General features: G+C 46.2%; 1 protein-coding gene across 2 annotated transcripts in view; it reads left to right on the forward strand.

Annotated features, from left to right (window-relative positions):
- Positions 1 to 17,861, forward strand: part of PPIL6 (peptidylprolyl isomerase like 6) — a 277,079-nt gene that overhangs the window by 157,503 nt on the left and 101,715 nt on the right. The window lies entirely within an intron of this gene.

Here is a 17,861-nt window from a genome sequence, read left to right on the forward strand (position 1 = left end):
TCTGTTCATCTGTCTCTCGATCTACTCATCCATATCCAAACCTACCCATTCATCTCCAAACCTATCCATTTCAACCATCCATCCATCCTTTCCCTCACCCATACACCCTCCCTTTCACTCCATCTATATACCCTTCCATTCACTTCATATATCCACCCTCCCTTTCACTCATCCTTCCACCCACCCTTCGACCCATCCATCAATCCATCCATTTATCCTTTACATTCATCCATCCTTTCGCTCTCTAATCCTTACACCCTGTAACCCATCCACTCATTCACCCTTTCCTTCATAACATCCTTTGTCCATCCACCATTCCGGTCACTCACTCATCCATCCATCTAGCCAGCCACACTTCTACTCACCCATCCTTTCGCCCACACATCCATTCATCCTTTCAAATTAATTACAAGTCTTTGTCTACCTAGCTGCAGACAGAAGAGGCCCATCAAGAGCTCCACCACCTCTACTGTAGCTGCTAAAGCCTATCCTGCCATCTCCAAACCTATCGATCCAACTGATCCATCCCGCCTTCCTTTCACTCATCCATCCTTTTGCTCATCCATCCATCCTTTCACCCCACACATCCTCCTTTTCACTCCTATTCATCCATCCTTTCCCTCCATCCATCCACCCCATCCATCCTCCTTTTCACTCATCTATCCACCTACCCTTTAACTTCATCCATTTATGCTTTCGCTCATCCATCCACCCTTTCACCCATCCATCTTCCGTTTCGCTCATATATCCATCCACCCTTTCACTAATCCCTCCATCCACCTTTACACTCAACTCTCCACCCACCAAGCCATCCATCAACCCTTCCACCCAGCCACCCACCCATACATCCATCCCTCACCCAGTCAGCTATCTATTCATCTACTCTCTCACCCATTAATCCACCCTTTCAGTAAGTCGTCCATCCTTTCACTCTTCAATCCACTTTCAACCTATCCATTCACTCACCCATCCCTTCATCCTTGCTCTTTTCCTCCCATTCTCACACATCCATCCTTACATCCATCCACTCATTCATCCATCTATCCATTCACCCTTTCGCGCCACTCATTCATCCATCTATCCATCCAGCCTTTCACTCATTCATCCATGCATCCATCGATTCACCCTTTCACTCATTAATGTATGCATCTATCATCCACTCTTGCACGTATTCATCCACGCATCTATACATCTACCCTTTCACGTATTCATACATGCACCTATCCATCCGCCCTTTCACTCATTCATCCATCCATTTATGGATTTAAAAATCCACCCTTTTTCATCCATCTATCCATCCTTTCACTCATTCATCCATGCATCTATCCATTCACCCATTCACTCATTAATGTATGCATCTATCCATTCACCCATTAATGTATGCATCTATCATCCTCTTTTACACGTATTCATCCATGCATTTATACATCCACCCTTTCACTCATTCATACATGTATCTATTCATCCACCCTTTCACTCACTCACCCACCCACCCTTTCAAGTCCATTATGGGCCTTTGTCTGCGGACCAGCAGACTGAAGAGGCCCATCAAAAAGTTCACAGCTGCTGTAGTTTCTACAGCAGTGTGTTCACAATGCCCCTGGTGCAGGCACAAAGTGACATGAGAGGCCTAGTGCAAGGACAGAATTAGGGGTGGCCTTAAGCCTGCATGAAAGCCCATGGGGAAACTAATGAGCTTTAATGTAAGCCGTTGATGTGTAAGATATGAGAGGCCAAGGGGAGCGCGTCAGAGATGTCAGAGAGGGCGGCTAAGGGGGGTGGGGTGGGGTGAGCAGGTTCAGGCACCGGGTGTAACATAAGGTGTACAGGAAAGGCAAAGTGCAAAGGAGGGGGTGCATGAGAAGGGAAAGCGAAGTGAGTTAAAGATGAGGCCCAGGAGTGGAGCAGAGAATACAAGGCAGGGGTCATACAGTTCAAGTCAGAGCAAGGGGCCAAGAGGCAGATAAGGCAGCCTCTTACATGGGGCCTGGAAGCTACACAAGCTAGCTATTTCCAACTTCGAGCTCTGCTTTATCATTTTGTTGTTCTGTTCTGGGGAAATTAAAGTGCAGGCCCCAGCTTTTGCATTCATCCTTTCACTGCCAATAAACTGCTCAGAGCATCTTATTAACTGGCTGTGACCTACAGGATTGAACAGCTGTGTATCGGATTACCATAAAACTGTCTACTTGTCCTTTGGACAAAATACAAATTAAAACCTCTTGCCCTCCTAAGAAATCTAGATGTCTCGGGCGTCGGGAGATAGGAATTCCCCACCCCTGCTTCAAGGCACTTTTTAAATCGGAAAGTTGTTATCGGAATAGTGATAATTCCGTGTATTATCCATTCAATGACAGGACTCTCTGACATTGTCAATGGTAATCTCTCAAGTTTTTCGATGCTCAGGATTGTATAGTCTGCTCCTTTCTGTGCCAAACTGATCTGTTTATCAGTAAGGTTAAAAATGGAAAATAATGACGTTGTGTTGATTAAACGCCAAGGCACATAGCCTGAACGAAGATTTTGCAGCGTCCAGCCTAATTCTATAATAGAACGTAATTGCGACTGGCCATGTTGTAACATTAGCAAGTCTCTGTCTATCACATCAAAGGCAGAGGATACAATATTGTCCAACGAATATATTCTGGAAGACAGAGTCATTAACCCATTGTCTACTACAGAAAGTGATTTCTCCAAATTAATACGATCAATTTCTCGTATTTTTTCAGCAGTTTCAATTTGCTTTACTTTCCAAGCCTCGTTGTAAGCAGCATAGATACTGGTCGCTATGAAACGCTTTTGACGCTGTTTGCGTGGTCCAAGAATGAAATCGCGCAAATCAGCACCATCTTTTAGTAAAGACAAGTGTTGCTTAATTTCAGCCAGTGTGGATGGTGTTAGCCATTCAAGGCAGAGTTTCCCTACACTGTATGTTGTTATAATCCCTGGATGTTGTCTCTGGGAATATCTCGGGTCTAGTCTGGTCATTTTTAACCCCTGTGTTTTATTCAGGAATCTATCTTGACAGCTGTTTGTGTCAGTAGGCCAGATTAGCCACTTTTTTCAATCAGGATGTGTTCTGTTGAAATGTAAAATTTGTGACACGTCTAACTCAATATCTGTAGTTGCATTTTCAGGTATTGGCTTTGGTATAGACGGTGTTTTAAGGTCTTTGATCTTAGCCAGGCCAAGACAAGATGTTTGGTGTATTGTGTCATTTAAAAACAACATTTGTTCTGGTATCATGTAATGTATGTGTCTTGTAAAGCGCACTGCTGCCCTGAGGCGTCGTGGCGCTGTAGACCGCTGGGGAACCCGTCCTGGCTATCCCTGTGAGATGGTCCCTACTGGGTATCTCCAAGGTGAAACCAGGCATCCCCGGCGAATGTGGGGGGCCGTTGTAGAGATGAGGCAAGCTAATGCCCAGAGTTGCCGAGTGTGATCCCTGGTTAGAGTAGGCACCGAGGCGAGAATTATCGAGTCCGCTGACCCTGGTCCACGACCCTGCCGCGTCGGGAATTGAACCCTGGTCCCGGGCCGTTCTCTGCTTCCGGGTCTGCCGCCTCTAACCAGTGAGCCACACCACTCTACATGCAGGTTCTAAATAGTGCTTCAATGCCTTGCACCTGCCAATCTTTTGTACCCCAAATTGTTTTCGTTTCAATATTATTTTTCCAATAATCAAAACCAAATGTCATCATTTTGTCATAAAATGCTTCTGAATATATCAATTTAGAATTTGTCAGCATTGTTTTCATTCCTGTTTTATCTAACAGTTTGTAATAAAACGTTTCTGCATCACTGGTGTTAAACCCTGAGAAGTATTTGAATTTCTCAAAAAATGCTTTAGAACTGCTTTTAGGTGGTGTAGAACAATGTTCCCATTGATTATACATAAAAACATTTCTAGGCTGTGCAGATTTATGCAGGTAATGATCCCCATAGTGGGTGTAACAGAATAACTGCTCATAACTAGATGAACCTTGTAAATAATCATGATCTGTGAATCTAGCTGGCATTACTAAATCAGACATCATGTCATTAATACTGTTAAAGTCCCAATCATCAGAGAATGTACTAGGCGTTACAAAGTCACTTAAGGAAACCTTCAGTTGATGAGGATACTTCAGGATTTCGACCGGACCATAGATCTCATAGTCTGTTTTCTCCCATACTACCCCACCAGGTATTGGAATTGCTGTGACATTTACTGTTGACAGTTCTCTTTTCTTCACGTGGGATGATCTGTGTGGTTTCAGGACTAGGTTGATGTTCTGACTTGCTGTGTCCATTGTGATATATTTTCCTTCAATGAATTTTCCCAAACACAGTACCATGATGAGCCAAAGCAGGAGGAAAAATACACCTAGACCGAACCAGAACTCTAGCCAAGGGGAAATAAGGTAGATTTCCTTCAGTTGATGAAAGAGTTCCATTGCTTTTTCTTTAAAAGTCTTTTTTGTTTCTGGCATCACTTCGGGGTCGTTTTGATCTTCAGAGAAGTTGTCGAAGTTGATGAAATAACCAGAGGCAGTTCTGTCAATTGATGGGATTGTTCTTTCAATCTGTCTCTCGGTAGCACTTTCTGATGCCACATTATTGTAGACTGGTGTTGTTTCTTGACAAACTGTTTCAATCTGTGTCTCAAGAGGCACGAGTTCCATGGCATTATTGCATAGTCCTTCACCGTTCACTGCAGGCTGATCGAATGTGATTAGTCTTTCAGTTTGAACCTCTTGGATTGTTGCAAGTTTGGGTATTCTGTTGTTTCTTGGGAGTCCACTGGGCCTACTGTTGATTATAGGCCACATGCTTGTGGTTTTACCAGGTCGATGGACACGACTCTGTTCTCCTTTTTACCAGCAAGGGGCGGTAGCACAACTGATCTTGTTCTGGTGACTGCCAAGACAGGTACTGCTTTTCTGTAAGAAGGCCCAAATTCCTTCTTAACCACGATCTTTTCTCTGACTAGATCCCCAATCTTTGGAATCCAGACAGGCCTTGCTGGGGCTGTTGCTGGTGGTGCCTCGTCAGTGGTATTTGGCTGTTGCTTTAACTTTATGTTGCTTAAGGATTTTCTTGTTTCATTCAGTTCCTGTAAAACAGCCAAACGATCCTTTACATCAAAGTGCGTTGTTTCTTCTTGTACCACTAACATCTGACTATCGAGGTCCTGAATACGCATTCTAATTCCGAACAATAGTTTGTATGGGCTGAAACCTTTTAGAGAATTTCTTGGCATGTTGTTAAGACTAGTTTGGACACTTATTAAATGTTTGACCCACCCAGCGCCTGAACCTAATACCTTCGCTGTTATAGATTGCTTTATGTCACGGTTTTTTCTTTCTACCACACTGTTCCCTTCGGGGTGCGACGGACAAGAATACCGCAACCCAATTCCCATGCTGGCCATGGCCTCCTTATAAGCTCGAGAGCTGAAAGCAGGACCCTGATCAGAATGGAACGTGGTAATTGCGTATGTGCCGATAAAGACTCGCAAATCTTTTATAACCGTTCTAGCGTCAGCCGAGCGCTGGGGCCAAATTTTTTAAGTGTGTTAAGTCTTAACTATTAATAGGACGCAGGATGGGGTGTAGGCAGCGTTACGCTCTTTCTGACTGGTAGCCGGTAGCATGGTTCACTACTGCGATCCCTGCTGCAGTTTTCACAGTTGTTTACATATATTTGGTGTTCTACACTCATTCCCGGCCACCAGTATACTGATTGTAATTCAGTCAGTGATTCCTTGATCTCTCTGTGCCTAGGACCCAAACCCATGTGTGCGTCTGCTATTAAAAATATTCTCCTGTTCGTGTTTGGAATCACTCTGTCCCCCACTCCAGGGATTCGAGCAAAAGGAACGGAGTTTGCATCGATTACGTATGCATAATTGAGTGGATAGTTCACGGGTAGTGCTGCACAGTCGCCTTTTACGGTCGTTTTTACTGCCAGCATGGTTTCCCCGTCTATGTATTTATCTGTACGCTTTTTTGTGGCTACGGAAGCCGGTTTAGTTGCTTCCGCTGTGGCTGTATTAGCCAATGAATTCCCTGCAACGTGAACGCCATCACGTTGAAGACTCTGTGCGTGAATCACGTGAGTCTTTTGTAGTTCTTTGTGTAAAAGAGCTACCTGTTCCCAGAGCAATTTATGCTTTATTGTGGCACCTGTGTCATCTTTGTAGTCGTTTTCGGTCCAACTCTGCAGTTTGTTATTGTAAGAGTTGACGCAAAAATGAGAATCGCACACGATAAGTGTCGGGAATTCACGTTCTGCATTTTCGAGCGCCATCTTTAAAGATCTGATTTCAGTTCTCTGAACCGAACAGTTTCTTACAGATTCAGTTTTTGTTACTTTCGGTCTGAATTTACCGCACAGCCAACGACCTTTAATGATCGCACATGCTGCATCGTAGGATTTTCTCTCTACGTTGAAATGCTGTAAATAGCTATCTGTATAGATTATACATGCGTATTGTGGGAGAGGCAGAAGTTCGATTGGCAGAGGATATTCTTCTTCATATTCTAAATCATTCAGTTCTTCAAATTGCGGGGCGAAATAGTATTTCACGTCTTCCGCTCCTAGAGAATCTATACACTGTATCCATTTCGGATCTAGTGACACTGTAGGCAGGTTTACTGGGCTGAATAGCACCTCGAAGGCGGATTCCGCTGTAAGGATATTAATCCGTTTGCCGTGTGCTAGTTCTCTTTCATTTGCTAATGCGATTTGCACTGCTTTCACAGTTCTTTCTGAGTGACTGAATGTTTTTTCTGCTTCTGTGTACAAGCGAGATTTAATTGAAATTGGTAACTTTTCTCCCTCATTAGAGGTCAGGTACGTGAATCCGCATCTTCCTGGGATGACTCGGATTACAAGATCACGTGTGTTGTCACGTGTATCTAATTTTGTTTTTGCTAACATGTCTGTTTGCAGTGATCTCAAAATTTCTGTGTGTTTTTGAGTCCAATTGATTTGTTTAAAATCAGGTTTAATTAGTTCGTAGAGAGGTTTAACCCTCTCTGCGTAATTTAGAATGTAAGTTCTTCCGAAATTCAGAAAACCTAGTATGGATTTTAAATTCTTCAGCGTTTTTGGAGTTTGGAGTACAGCGCACTTCTCTAAGAAGTTGTCCGCTAGGCTTTTCCCTTCACTTGATAATTCGTACCCTAAAAATAGTACTGTCAGATGGGCAATTCGGGACTTTTTAAAGTTGAATTTGTAACCCTCTTCTGCGAACCCAAGTATAATGGTGTTCACTCTTTTCAAGTGAGTATCCAAGTCGACGTCTGTGAGATAAATATCATCTACGTAAGACAATGCTTCATCATCATAGATTTGTAGTAACTCTGTTACCCTAGCTGAGAATAATCCTGGGCTGTTCTTGAACCCCTGTGGGAGTCGACAGATTTTTTTCTGTGACCCAAATGCAGAGAAAGCGGTCAAATATCTGCTTTCTGGTGCAATGTTTTGACAAAAGAAACCATTAGATATATCTAGTGTTGTTTTATATTTTTTCCTAACTATGTTATTCATTAGGGCTGCACTATGCGAGTTTTGTACTGCAAAAGTTTTGCAACATGTATTAAGATGTCTGTAGTCCAAAACTAGACGATATGAATTGTCTGGCTTGGAGACAGGAAACAAAGGATTGTTCATTTGAGAGGTGCCTGTTTCAATCACCCCCTGGTACTCAAGTTGATCTAAGATCTCCCTGACTTGTGTTTTAGCTTCTTGCTTTATGGGATACTGCCGTTGGGCAGTTGGTTCATTTTTTAACTGGATTTTGTGAGGAGGAGAGTCCTCATCCCATCCTACATGATTTTTATATAATGCAGGTGCCTGGGCCACTGCCCATTTCCTTGCATATGTATATTTTTTGTGAATCGGAATGTGATTCGAGAAGGCAGGCATAATCACTTCTTCACCACGAGGGCACTCCCTGACAAACTCCGGAGGCCAATCTTTTTCAGCTAACAGAATATCATAGCCTTTTGAGAGCTTATCCCAAAATAGACCTCTTATTTTCCTAGTCTTATCACCCTCTATACGCAATGTTATTTCGTATATTTTATGGGGCTCGCTAAGTCTGGTGTCAGCAGTTTCAACCTGAATGTATTCATTCGTGTCCACTGTCTCCAGATGACTCATCAAGATCTTGCGCGCTATACTGATTTCTGCTGCACTGTCCAACATTGGCAATGCCCACTCCCCGTTTTTCAACTGTGTCCTCAGTATTCTCGGCATGGTTGATTACTCTAATACTGGCTACCTTCTTTTTCTGAAATTGAGATTTCTTATTTTGAGCAGGTTCCTTGTCTTTGGACTTGGTGTGCTCTCCTGGGTCTGACCGTCCTCTTCTTTCCGAATTCTGTGGAAAAGATCGAGAGGGACGTGTATCAATGCTTTGATATCTATCAGGTTTTTTCAGATTATCCCTATTTCTAAGGTTATATCTTTTCTCAGAGGGCTCCCTCTGGGGAGACTGGCGTTCTCGAGCCGGAGTTCTTTCCCTCCGTCGAGGAGACCTTCCTCTAGACTGGAAAACTTTTTCCTTGGGAGTGGATTGTTTATTTCCATCCCAGCTCTTTTTAGGAGTGTTTGAATTATTTATAAATAATTTTACTAACTCTCTATATGCTTTTGTTAATTCTCTTATGTTAACTAAGAGTTCTTCTTTAGACATTTTTGCAATGTCCGGATGTGGTGTGTAGCTGGCTAGAACCGGCCACGTTGCTCCTGGTCTACCTAGTGGACCGAGCCTGGTAATGTGATCATTGTGTTTTAGGGCGCCATTAAACCAGAGCAGGTGCTCTTGAAATTTAAGTGGAATTTCAATCTCCTCGAAAGGAGCGTACTCTTCCGGGGGTTTCTCTATTTTGTAATAGTGAAACTCTTTTGTTATAGCGTTTACCGCTGGAAAGTTTATCCATGAATAGAATACCTCTGTCTGCCGATATTCGTGAGCCTCTATCACGAAAATTACTGTACCACCTTGTGGTGTCAGTCCGTTTTCTATAAGTTTTAATGTTATAGATCTTCTTAAGTGGACCGGGATGATAATAGCATCCGGGTCTGTGTATTCGGGACCGCCTCTGCTGCGGCCCTAGTGGTTCCGTTTTCTCCTGGCATTGTTAAAATGCAAGGTTTGCAGAGTAGGTCTCCAAGGAGACAAAGATTAGGTGCACAATATTTTGGAACACTGTATCCTTCAACGTTGAATAAACCAGAGCTTTACATAGGAATCTCTTCCTACTAAGGTCGGGTGGATTTTAACCTTTCACCCACTCCAGACGTCTATTGGAGTATTTACGGGAGAAAGGGGTCTGTGTGAAATATGCGCGACTGAGTTACTCTACCGTCTTGCGTTAGTTTATCGCCTTACCAAACGTTTGGGCGCCATGTAGTGTAGTTCCTAGTTTCCCACTAGGCCCTGCGCATTGGAATAACATAAACAGTAGTATCGACGTGGAACTGCGGATATTCCAGGCCTCCACTGACTATGCTAAACTTAATTGGGTGTGTTACCAACTAGCTCAGAGGTCACTGGAAACTTTCTTCTCTGCATGGGAAGTGATCAGCTTCCCTGGCACAGACAAGAAGGGATTCAGCTTTCCAACAACCGTGCAACATGACAACTTTGCTCCTCAGATCAAGAGTCAATCTCTAGGGTCGTGTGAAACAATAGACATGTATTTCACTCAGTCAGTTTAGTGCAGTTTACTTTCACGAGATGTAGAGAACAGAGAGACGGGCGTTTGTCAATAAAGGGTTAACATTTATTGAACAGTCTTTCTTCTCGTACAAGAGAAATGTATTGCCACAATTGCAAGACTTGTTATGATAAAAAGTACGTACAGTAAGATAAGGATTGCGAAATAGAACTGTAAAAGCATTGATATGGTTTCTTAGCCATATAATGGTTTAAAAGTAATAAAACATATATACAGTCATATATACATTAGGCTAAAATACTCAACTGGTGCTTCTAACTAAGCCTACCCCAGTGTGCCTGACCTAAGCCTAACACGTGGAAGGGGAGTAAGTAAGTAGCTTTAAGTTAAGTTGGTTTTGCCAAGGTTTGCTTCAAGAATTCTCATCTAAGGGTTTAGTCAACACCATACCTCTGAATAGAATGATGGAAGTCTGGTATTTCCTTCAGGAGGCACTCAATATCCCAGTCACCCGCGAGGGCAGACCGGAAACGCTGGAGCTGGATTTCTCTGCAGGAGAAAGGCAGCGGGTCTCTTCAGCGCGTCGTGAGGAGGAGGCGGGGGACAGCGTCCGCGGCAGCTGGAATCTGCTGGGCTTCTTTCGCAGAGGGACGGCTGTTCAGCTCCTAAGCGTACTGCACCATCGTTCGCACTTTAGCAGCGATAATGGTATCAGTAGCTTCACCACCAAGGGACAACAGCAGCAGCGTACTGCCTGCAGCAGCAATGGGATGCACAACAGGGTGCACGGCAGCTTACAACAGCACGACAGCTTTCAGCTCACAGCTCACATTGCTTAAGTCAACGTTGGTAATATTTATACCTGACAGGTGCCGGGTTTGACGCAAGTTTGCTGGACATAAGACGTCAATTAAAGATGTCACTAGGAAGTGATAGTTATCAGTTGCTCATTAGAGTTCCATTACTAATCAAAACACAGCAAGCGGGGATTTCCAGGTTTGCTGAGTTTTTATCTTGTTGAAGAACTCGGAGTGTTAATCTAGGAATATCAGATAGTGACTTCTGCTCTGTCATTGCACTAATTGGTTGCAAAGGAAGTGGCAGAGAACTATGCTGGAATGTGGCTCTGTTCGTGTGAGGCCAGAGATGACTTTTCTGAAAATCGCACTTGAACGGTTATGCCAATATAGGGAATAAATGGATTTATAGCCGAATAGGGGCATAAGATCGCAGTATCGATCAGGAACCTAGATAAACACGCAACAAAATGGGATTGCAAATACAAATAATACATCATCACATTAGTGACCAATCCACCTATCGAGCCCACGATCATCATCACATAACAATTCAACACAGGAACAGAAATCCATTTCCACAATTCATACTTCAAAACACATACACAAACTCAATTTCTCACTGCAAATAATTAGGGCCCCATTAGGATGGCGGGTGGATCGCCCCCGCCAGGCCGGCGGTAGCCTGGCGGGGGCGATTCGCCTGCCATCCGTGCCGGAACGACCCGCGCCATATTATTATGGCTGGGGGGTCCGCGGCGGACGGCGCTTTTCCGCTTTTGCCTTGCGACCGGGCAGCAAAGGGTTCTATTTGGTGGCGGTGTCTATCAGACACTGCCAGCCATATTAGAATGGGCATTTTACAATGCCTTTCCGTGGCGGCATTGCTGCCACGGAAAAGCATGCAGAGTCTGCTTTGGGGGCCCGTTGCGGGCCCCAGGGACTCCGGAGGGGTTGGGGGTGCACATGGGGGGTACCTATGGTACCCCCCAGCAGTTCCATGCACAACATGGCAGGCAACGCGTTGTACCTGCCATGTTGTGCATGGAAGTGCACAGCATGCCTTTCTGGCATTGTGGCGGGCGATGCTGAGTGCACCGTACGCCACAATGTCAAGAATGCTGGATGCGCCTGGCACTGTGGACTAATGGACCCCTTAGATTCCAAATGTGTTTAAGTATACACAGCCAATACAGCTAGGCACTTCCCTGGAGGATCCTCTTTTCTCCTTCGATCGGGGCATAAATGGTTCATAAACCACTAAAGTTTTCAGAGGACCCCTTGAAGAGGAGGAGCTCTTATGCTAACTATCTTCTAGTACCAAATTTGTGGGCGCTGAACCACAGTAGTCTCTTGAACCCCATTATTTGTATGTCCCCCAAATTTTAGCTCCTTGAGCTTTCTCATTGATCTAGAGCATGGGTACTCACAAACATTCTGTCGGGCCAAAATTACAGTGTGGTTTGTGGCCGTGGGCCACACCGGTAGGGGTGGTGTCAGTGGGGGGAACGGGACTAGAGTAAAAAAATCGTTAAAAAAACAAACCTGTTTCAAAACATTAGACAATGCGACAATGCTGTATTTCAAAAGCAGATGTAACTACAAAGAGCACATTTTGTTAATACATTTTTATTAGCAGACAATAGCAATCTTAAGAAGCATTGCATAACTTCATACACACTTTGACCCCAATTCCATCACAGTATCTCTCTCTCTCTCTCTCTCGCCCTCTCAGTCTCTCTCTCTGTCAGTCTCGTTCTCTCTCACTCAGTCTCTCTCTCTCTCTCTCTCTCTCTGTCAGTCTCTCTCTCTCTGTAAACCAGTCTCTCTCAGTCAGTCTCCCTTTGTCAGTCAGTCAGTATCTCTCTCTCTCTCTCTCTCTCTCTCTCTCTCTCTCTCTCTCTCTCTGTCTCTCTCTGTCTCTCTGTCTCTCTCTCTCTCTCTATCTGTTGTAGCAGGGATTCCATTCTCCTACAGAACTGTGCATGGAGATTTGGAACCTCAGTGAATTAGGATGGCCCAAAACTCACCTCAGTACCCAAAATCCCCTTACCGAGCTAGCTACAGTGTCTCATTGGTCATAACAAACTCCCAATGTTTAGACAAACCAGAACATGTTCTTAGAATACCTCAGGTCACGTGGAACACATAGACACTCTTTCGTTATATAATCATTTCAAACCAGAACATGGAGTAAATGAGGACTTGTGCATATTTGAAATGTTTATTTACTAATGCAGGGTTCTCAAACGCAGTATCTTAGATAACACAAGCAAACATATTATAAAGAGCAAAGTTATCAGCATAGTTATTAGTCCATAAAAGGCAAAAGGTGACAACATGCTAAAATGTTGAAATGAATAGGAGTTAACAACACCGAATTCTCACCCTCCCTATCTAGCATATTATACTATATCTAAGAAGGTCTCTTTGGGCTTTAGCAGGGCGACCCCATACCTCAATCTCTCAGTGGCAGAGGATCACATCATCTTCCACCAGCTCTCTGTATGCGAAGCACCATCAAGTGTGTTTGTGTGTTCTTTGCAAAGCAATATAAAACGCTCCTAAAGCCAGATTTGGCAGCAGCTGCATTTATGTTATGTCTAGGAAAGTGCGAAGATCAGACCTTACAATAACATTGTGTTTACTTATCCTTCAAGGCTTCAGCACTCACTGTACAGACACCGTATACTAAGCAATGTTATCAGAGCAATAACATATTATTCTCGTATAAATCACAACGGTCTTCTAGGCTGAAAGCTAAAGCAACAATTATGTGTCGTGTGCTGAAGCAGCAAAAGGTAAATAGGCGTTTAAACATTTAATAAGCTCATGCTAACTTAACACGGTATATAGGTAAGCAGTAACTATATGACACTGTCAGTCAGTCTCTCTGTCAGTCAGTCAGTCTCTCTCTGTCAGTCAGTCTCTCTCTGTCAGTCAATCTCTCTCTCTCAGTCAACCACTCTCTCTCTCTCGCTCTCTATCAGTCAGTCTCGCTCTCGGTCAGTCTCTCTCTCTGTCACTCTCTCTCTCTGTCTCTCTCTGTATCAGTCTCTCTATCTCAGTCAGCCAGTCTCTCTCTCTGTCAGTCTCTCAGTCAGCCAGTCTCTCTCTCAGTCAGTCAGTCTCTCTTTTCCTCAGTCAGTCTCTCTCTCTGTCAGTCTCTCTCTGTCAGTCAGTCTCTCTCTATCAGTCAGTCTCTCTCTGTCTGTCAGTCTCTCTCTCTCAGTAAGTCTCTCAGCCAGTCTCTCTCTCTCTCTGTCAGCCAGTCTCTCAGCCAGTCTCTCTGTCAGTCAGTCTCTCAGTCAGTCAGTCTCTCTCTCTCTCTCTCTCTCTCTCTCTCTCTCTCAGTCAGTTATGTTATGTTATTTTATTTGTTAAGCGCAAACAGCTGCCCCAGCAACGGAGCGTCCCGGCGCTGAACCTAACCAGTACCTGAGGGGGGGGGGGGAACCAGCAGAGGGATTAGATGACAGTGAAAAGATGGGTTTTGAGTGCTTTTCGGAAAGCAATCAGATTGGAAAGGGCGCGGATGTGCGGAGGTAGGGAGTTCCAAAGCTTAGCTCCCAGGACCTTAAAGGAGCGTCCACCCTGTCTGCAGAGCTTAGTGCGGGGGACCATCACGAGGTGTTGTCCCAGAGAGCGCAGGTTGCGCTGGGGCGTGTATGGTACCAGGAGTGGGCGCAGGAGTTCAGGGCAGTCCGACTTGAGGATTTTAAATGCCATAGTCAGTGCTTTGAATTGGATCCGTGATTCGATTGGCAGCCAGTGCAAATTTCGAATGGTGACTCTGGCAGAGCACCTGCGTGGGAGCCCTACCACTGCTCTGGCGGCCGAGTTCTGGATTCGCTGCAGTCTTGCTAGTTCAGCTTTGTTTGCCCCCAAGAGCAGGACATTAGCGTAGTCCAGCCGGGCAAGAATCATGGCTTGCATAATGAGTTGGCGGGTCTTCGCGTCAAAAAATCCGAGTATGGGGTAAAGGCTCCTCATGAGACCCACACACGTGGATGCCACTTTCTTGGTGTGGGACTGAAAGCTAAGTGAGGGGTCGAGCCAGACACCAAGGTTTTTGACGACTTCTTTTGGCACGGGGGTGGGGCCAAGCACAGAGGGCCACCAGTGATGGTTCCAGAGGGAGGGGTTTTTTCCCAGGAGGAGGACCTCCGTTTTTCCGGCGTTAAGCTGAAGGCAGTTGAGTGTCATCCACTGTGCGACTGCCGCGAGGCCCTCTCTGAATTTGGTTGCTGAAGGTGAGGGACCTTCTGAGAGTGTGATGACCAGCTGAGTGTCATCAGCGTAGGATACCAGCGTGAGATCCCACTCTTTTGCTACCAATGCGAGAGGCTGAACGTATAAGTTGAAAAGGGATGGGCTGAGCGCCGATCCTTGGGGGACCCCTTGCCGGATGGATTGGGGTTGAGAGATATAGGGGGGGGCTGAAACTTGAAAGGACCTGTCTTCTAAGAAGGACTGGAACCATTCAAGGGCTGATTCGCCAATCCCAACGGCTTCGAGTCGTTTCAGCAGGATGTTGTGTGAGACCGTGTCAAAGGCCGCGCTGAGATCCAGCAGGATCAGCGCGGCACTTTGACCGGCGTCTAGGATGCCTCGAAGGTGCTCCGTAGTGGTCAGCAGAGCCGACTCAGTGCTGTGACCTGGCCTGAAGCCGTTTTGGGAAGGGTCCAGGACATGGTTTTGCTGCATGTGGTAGGATAGTATTTTGTTGACATGAGCTTCAGCCAGTTTTGACGTCCAGGGGAGCAGGGAAATGGGCCGGAAGTTTTCTGGTTTAGTGGGGTCCAGTGTGGGTTTTTTGATGATGGGCGAGACCCACGCAGATTTCCAGCAGGAGGGGACCACCGCTGAGGAAAAGGAGAGATTGAGTAGTTTGGCAAGCGAGGGGAGAAAGAAGTCAAGAGATTCCAAGAATTTAGACGGACGCATGGGGTCTGCAGGGGAGCCAGACTTGACCTGTCTGCATAGTTTAGAGAGGTCGTCGATGGATACGTCGGGTATTCTTAGCAGTTTAGAAGTCTCCGCCATCGATTGGGGGGTGTAAATGGGCGTAGCATCGTCTTGTGGAAAGGACGCGTAGATCTTCCTGACCTTTTCAGTAAAAAAGGTGGCTAGGTCCTCGCATTGTTTCAGGGAGGTGATGCAGGTGCCTGGATTGGGAGTTTTTTGGAGATTTTGGACTAAGCTGAAGATGGTTTTGGTGGGGTTGGAGCTGCGTTCGATTTCCTTAGCGTAGAAGGAGGCTCGGGTAGTGCGAATCGCCTTGTGGTAGGTGCGGAGTTTAGATAGATAGAGGGTTTTGTTAGCGTCTAAGTATTCTTTCCTCCACACGCGTTCGGCTTTTTTGCACTCTTTCCGTAACTTTTTAAGTGAGTCATTGTACCATGGGTTAGATGGGGTACTGCGGGTTTTTGTCCATTTATGTGGAATTAAGGCATCAAGCCCTGTGACAATCCATTCGTGGAAGGCGGCATAGACTGTATTAATGTCCCTATTGTCATCGGGGAGGTGGAATTCTCCTAGGTGGTTGATGAGGTCACTGGAGATGAGTTTGTGCCATGGTCGTTTGTGACTGGAGTTAGTCTTGGCTTTTGGGGCCGTTTTTTTTGTCAGAACACTTATTTTAACAAGAAAGTGATCAGTCCAGCCCATGGGTTTAGGGGGGTCAACCGTGATGTCTGATAAATTAGAGAACACGGGATCCAGTATGTGCCCCGCAGTGTGAGTGGGGGAGTGAACCAAAGGGGTTAGCTGCAAGGCCGTGATGTCGGCTAGCAGGTTTTTGATTGTGGGGTCGGTGGTGGAGTCAAAGTGAAGATTGAGATCACCCAAGATGGTGAAGTTGGGGGAAGAGACTGCCAATGTATGCGCGAGTTCCAAGAGTTCCTCAATAAATCTGGCGGAGGGACCAGGAGGCCGGTAGATGTAGAGGCCAGAGAGAGTGAATTGCGGGCAAGTGGCAATCTTGAAGCGTGCGCATTCGCAGCCCCAGATTTCCTCCTTGGTGAAGGAACAGTTGTATTCGGTTCGGTATATAGCGGCTATTCCGCCGCCTCTAGAGTCTCTATTGACCAGTTTCATAGAGAAGCCGTTGGGCAGCGTGAGATTTACAATGCTGGTTTGGTCGTTATGGAGCCAGGTTTCACATATAAATAGAATGTCTGGATTTTCTTCCATAATGAGAGTGTTGACTTCTGCATGGTGCTTTGCAAGGGATCTCACATTCAATTGCAGAACCCGGAGGGAGGGCAGCTTAGGTATCGCTGCTGTAGCACTTACCAGGCTGGGTAGGGGCGTAACAAAATTACAGGCTTCACACTGAAGCGTAGTTCGTCCGAGTAAGCCGTCGAGCTTGTTGCATCTCGTTTTGGCGTTTAGAGCAAGGAGCCGGTCTCTATCATAGCTGATTCGAGGTGTGGGATTTTGTGCAGGGGGACTGGCGAGAGGCGATGTCTTGGCGATGACGTGCGCAGACGGGCTTGCCTTAGGCGCGCCTTCGGCGCGCAAACGGCGCTCCCGCTGCGCTCGTCCGCTGCGCTTCCTCCAGATGCACATTTATCCCGGGGGTAAGGGGGCGTGGCCAGGCCTCTAGGGGGCGTGGTAAGGGGGTGTGGCCTCTAGGGGGCGTGGTCAGCGCGCACGCCGGCTCTGATGGCGGCCGCTTTTGAGACGAGGAGAGAGCGCGCCAGCTAGTGATCAGCTGAGCGCCGTGAGCAGAGTAGCAGGCGAGGTGCCCTCTGCGTTTAAAAACACAGTAAGTGACACCACGCAGTGCAGAAGGTTTAAAAATAGCTTTTGCTAATGTGCAACAAGTACCGCCAGCCCCGGCTTCCGCCTCAGGACTGGGAAAGGATGTAACTGACAGCTGTTGGCAGCGAGGGTTAAGTAGACAGAGGAGGGGGCGTGGCCTCTAGGGGGCGTGGTCAGCGCGCACGCCGGCTCTGATGGCGGCCGCTTTTGAGACGAGGAGAGAGCGCGCCAGCTAGTGATCAGCTGAGCGCCGTGAGCAGAGTAGCAGGCGAGGTGCCCTCTGCGTTTAAAAACACAGTAAGTGACACCACGCAGTGCAGAAGGTTTAAAAATAGCTTTTGCTAATGTGCAACAAGTACCGCCAGCCCCGGCTTCCGCCTCAGGACTGGGAAAGGATGTAACTGACAGCTGTTGGCAGCGAGGGTTAAGTAGACAGAGGAGGGGGCGTGGCCTCTAGGGGGCGTGGTCAGCGCGCACGCCGGCTCTGATGGCGGCCGCTTTTGAGACGAGGAGAGAGCGCGCCAGCTAGTGATCAGCTGAGCGCCGTGAGCAGAGTAGCAGGCGAGGTGCCCTCTGCGTTTAAAAACACAGTAAGTGACACCACGCAGTGCAGAAGGTTTAA

Source organism: Lissotriton vulgaris, chromosome 6 (genome assembly GCF_964263255.1).
Source record: "Lissotriton vulgaris chromosome 6, aLisVul1.2, whole genome shotgun sequence".
Lineage (NCBI taxonomy): Eukaryota > Metazoa > Chordata > Amphibia > Caudata > Salamandridae > Lissotriton > Lissotriton vulgaris.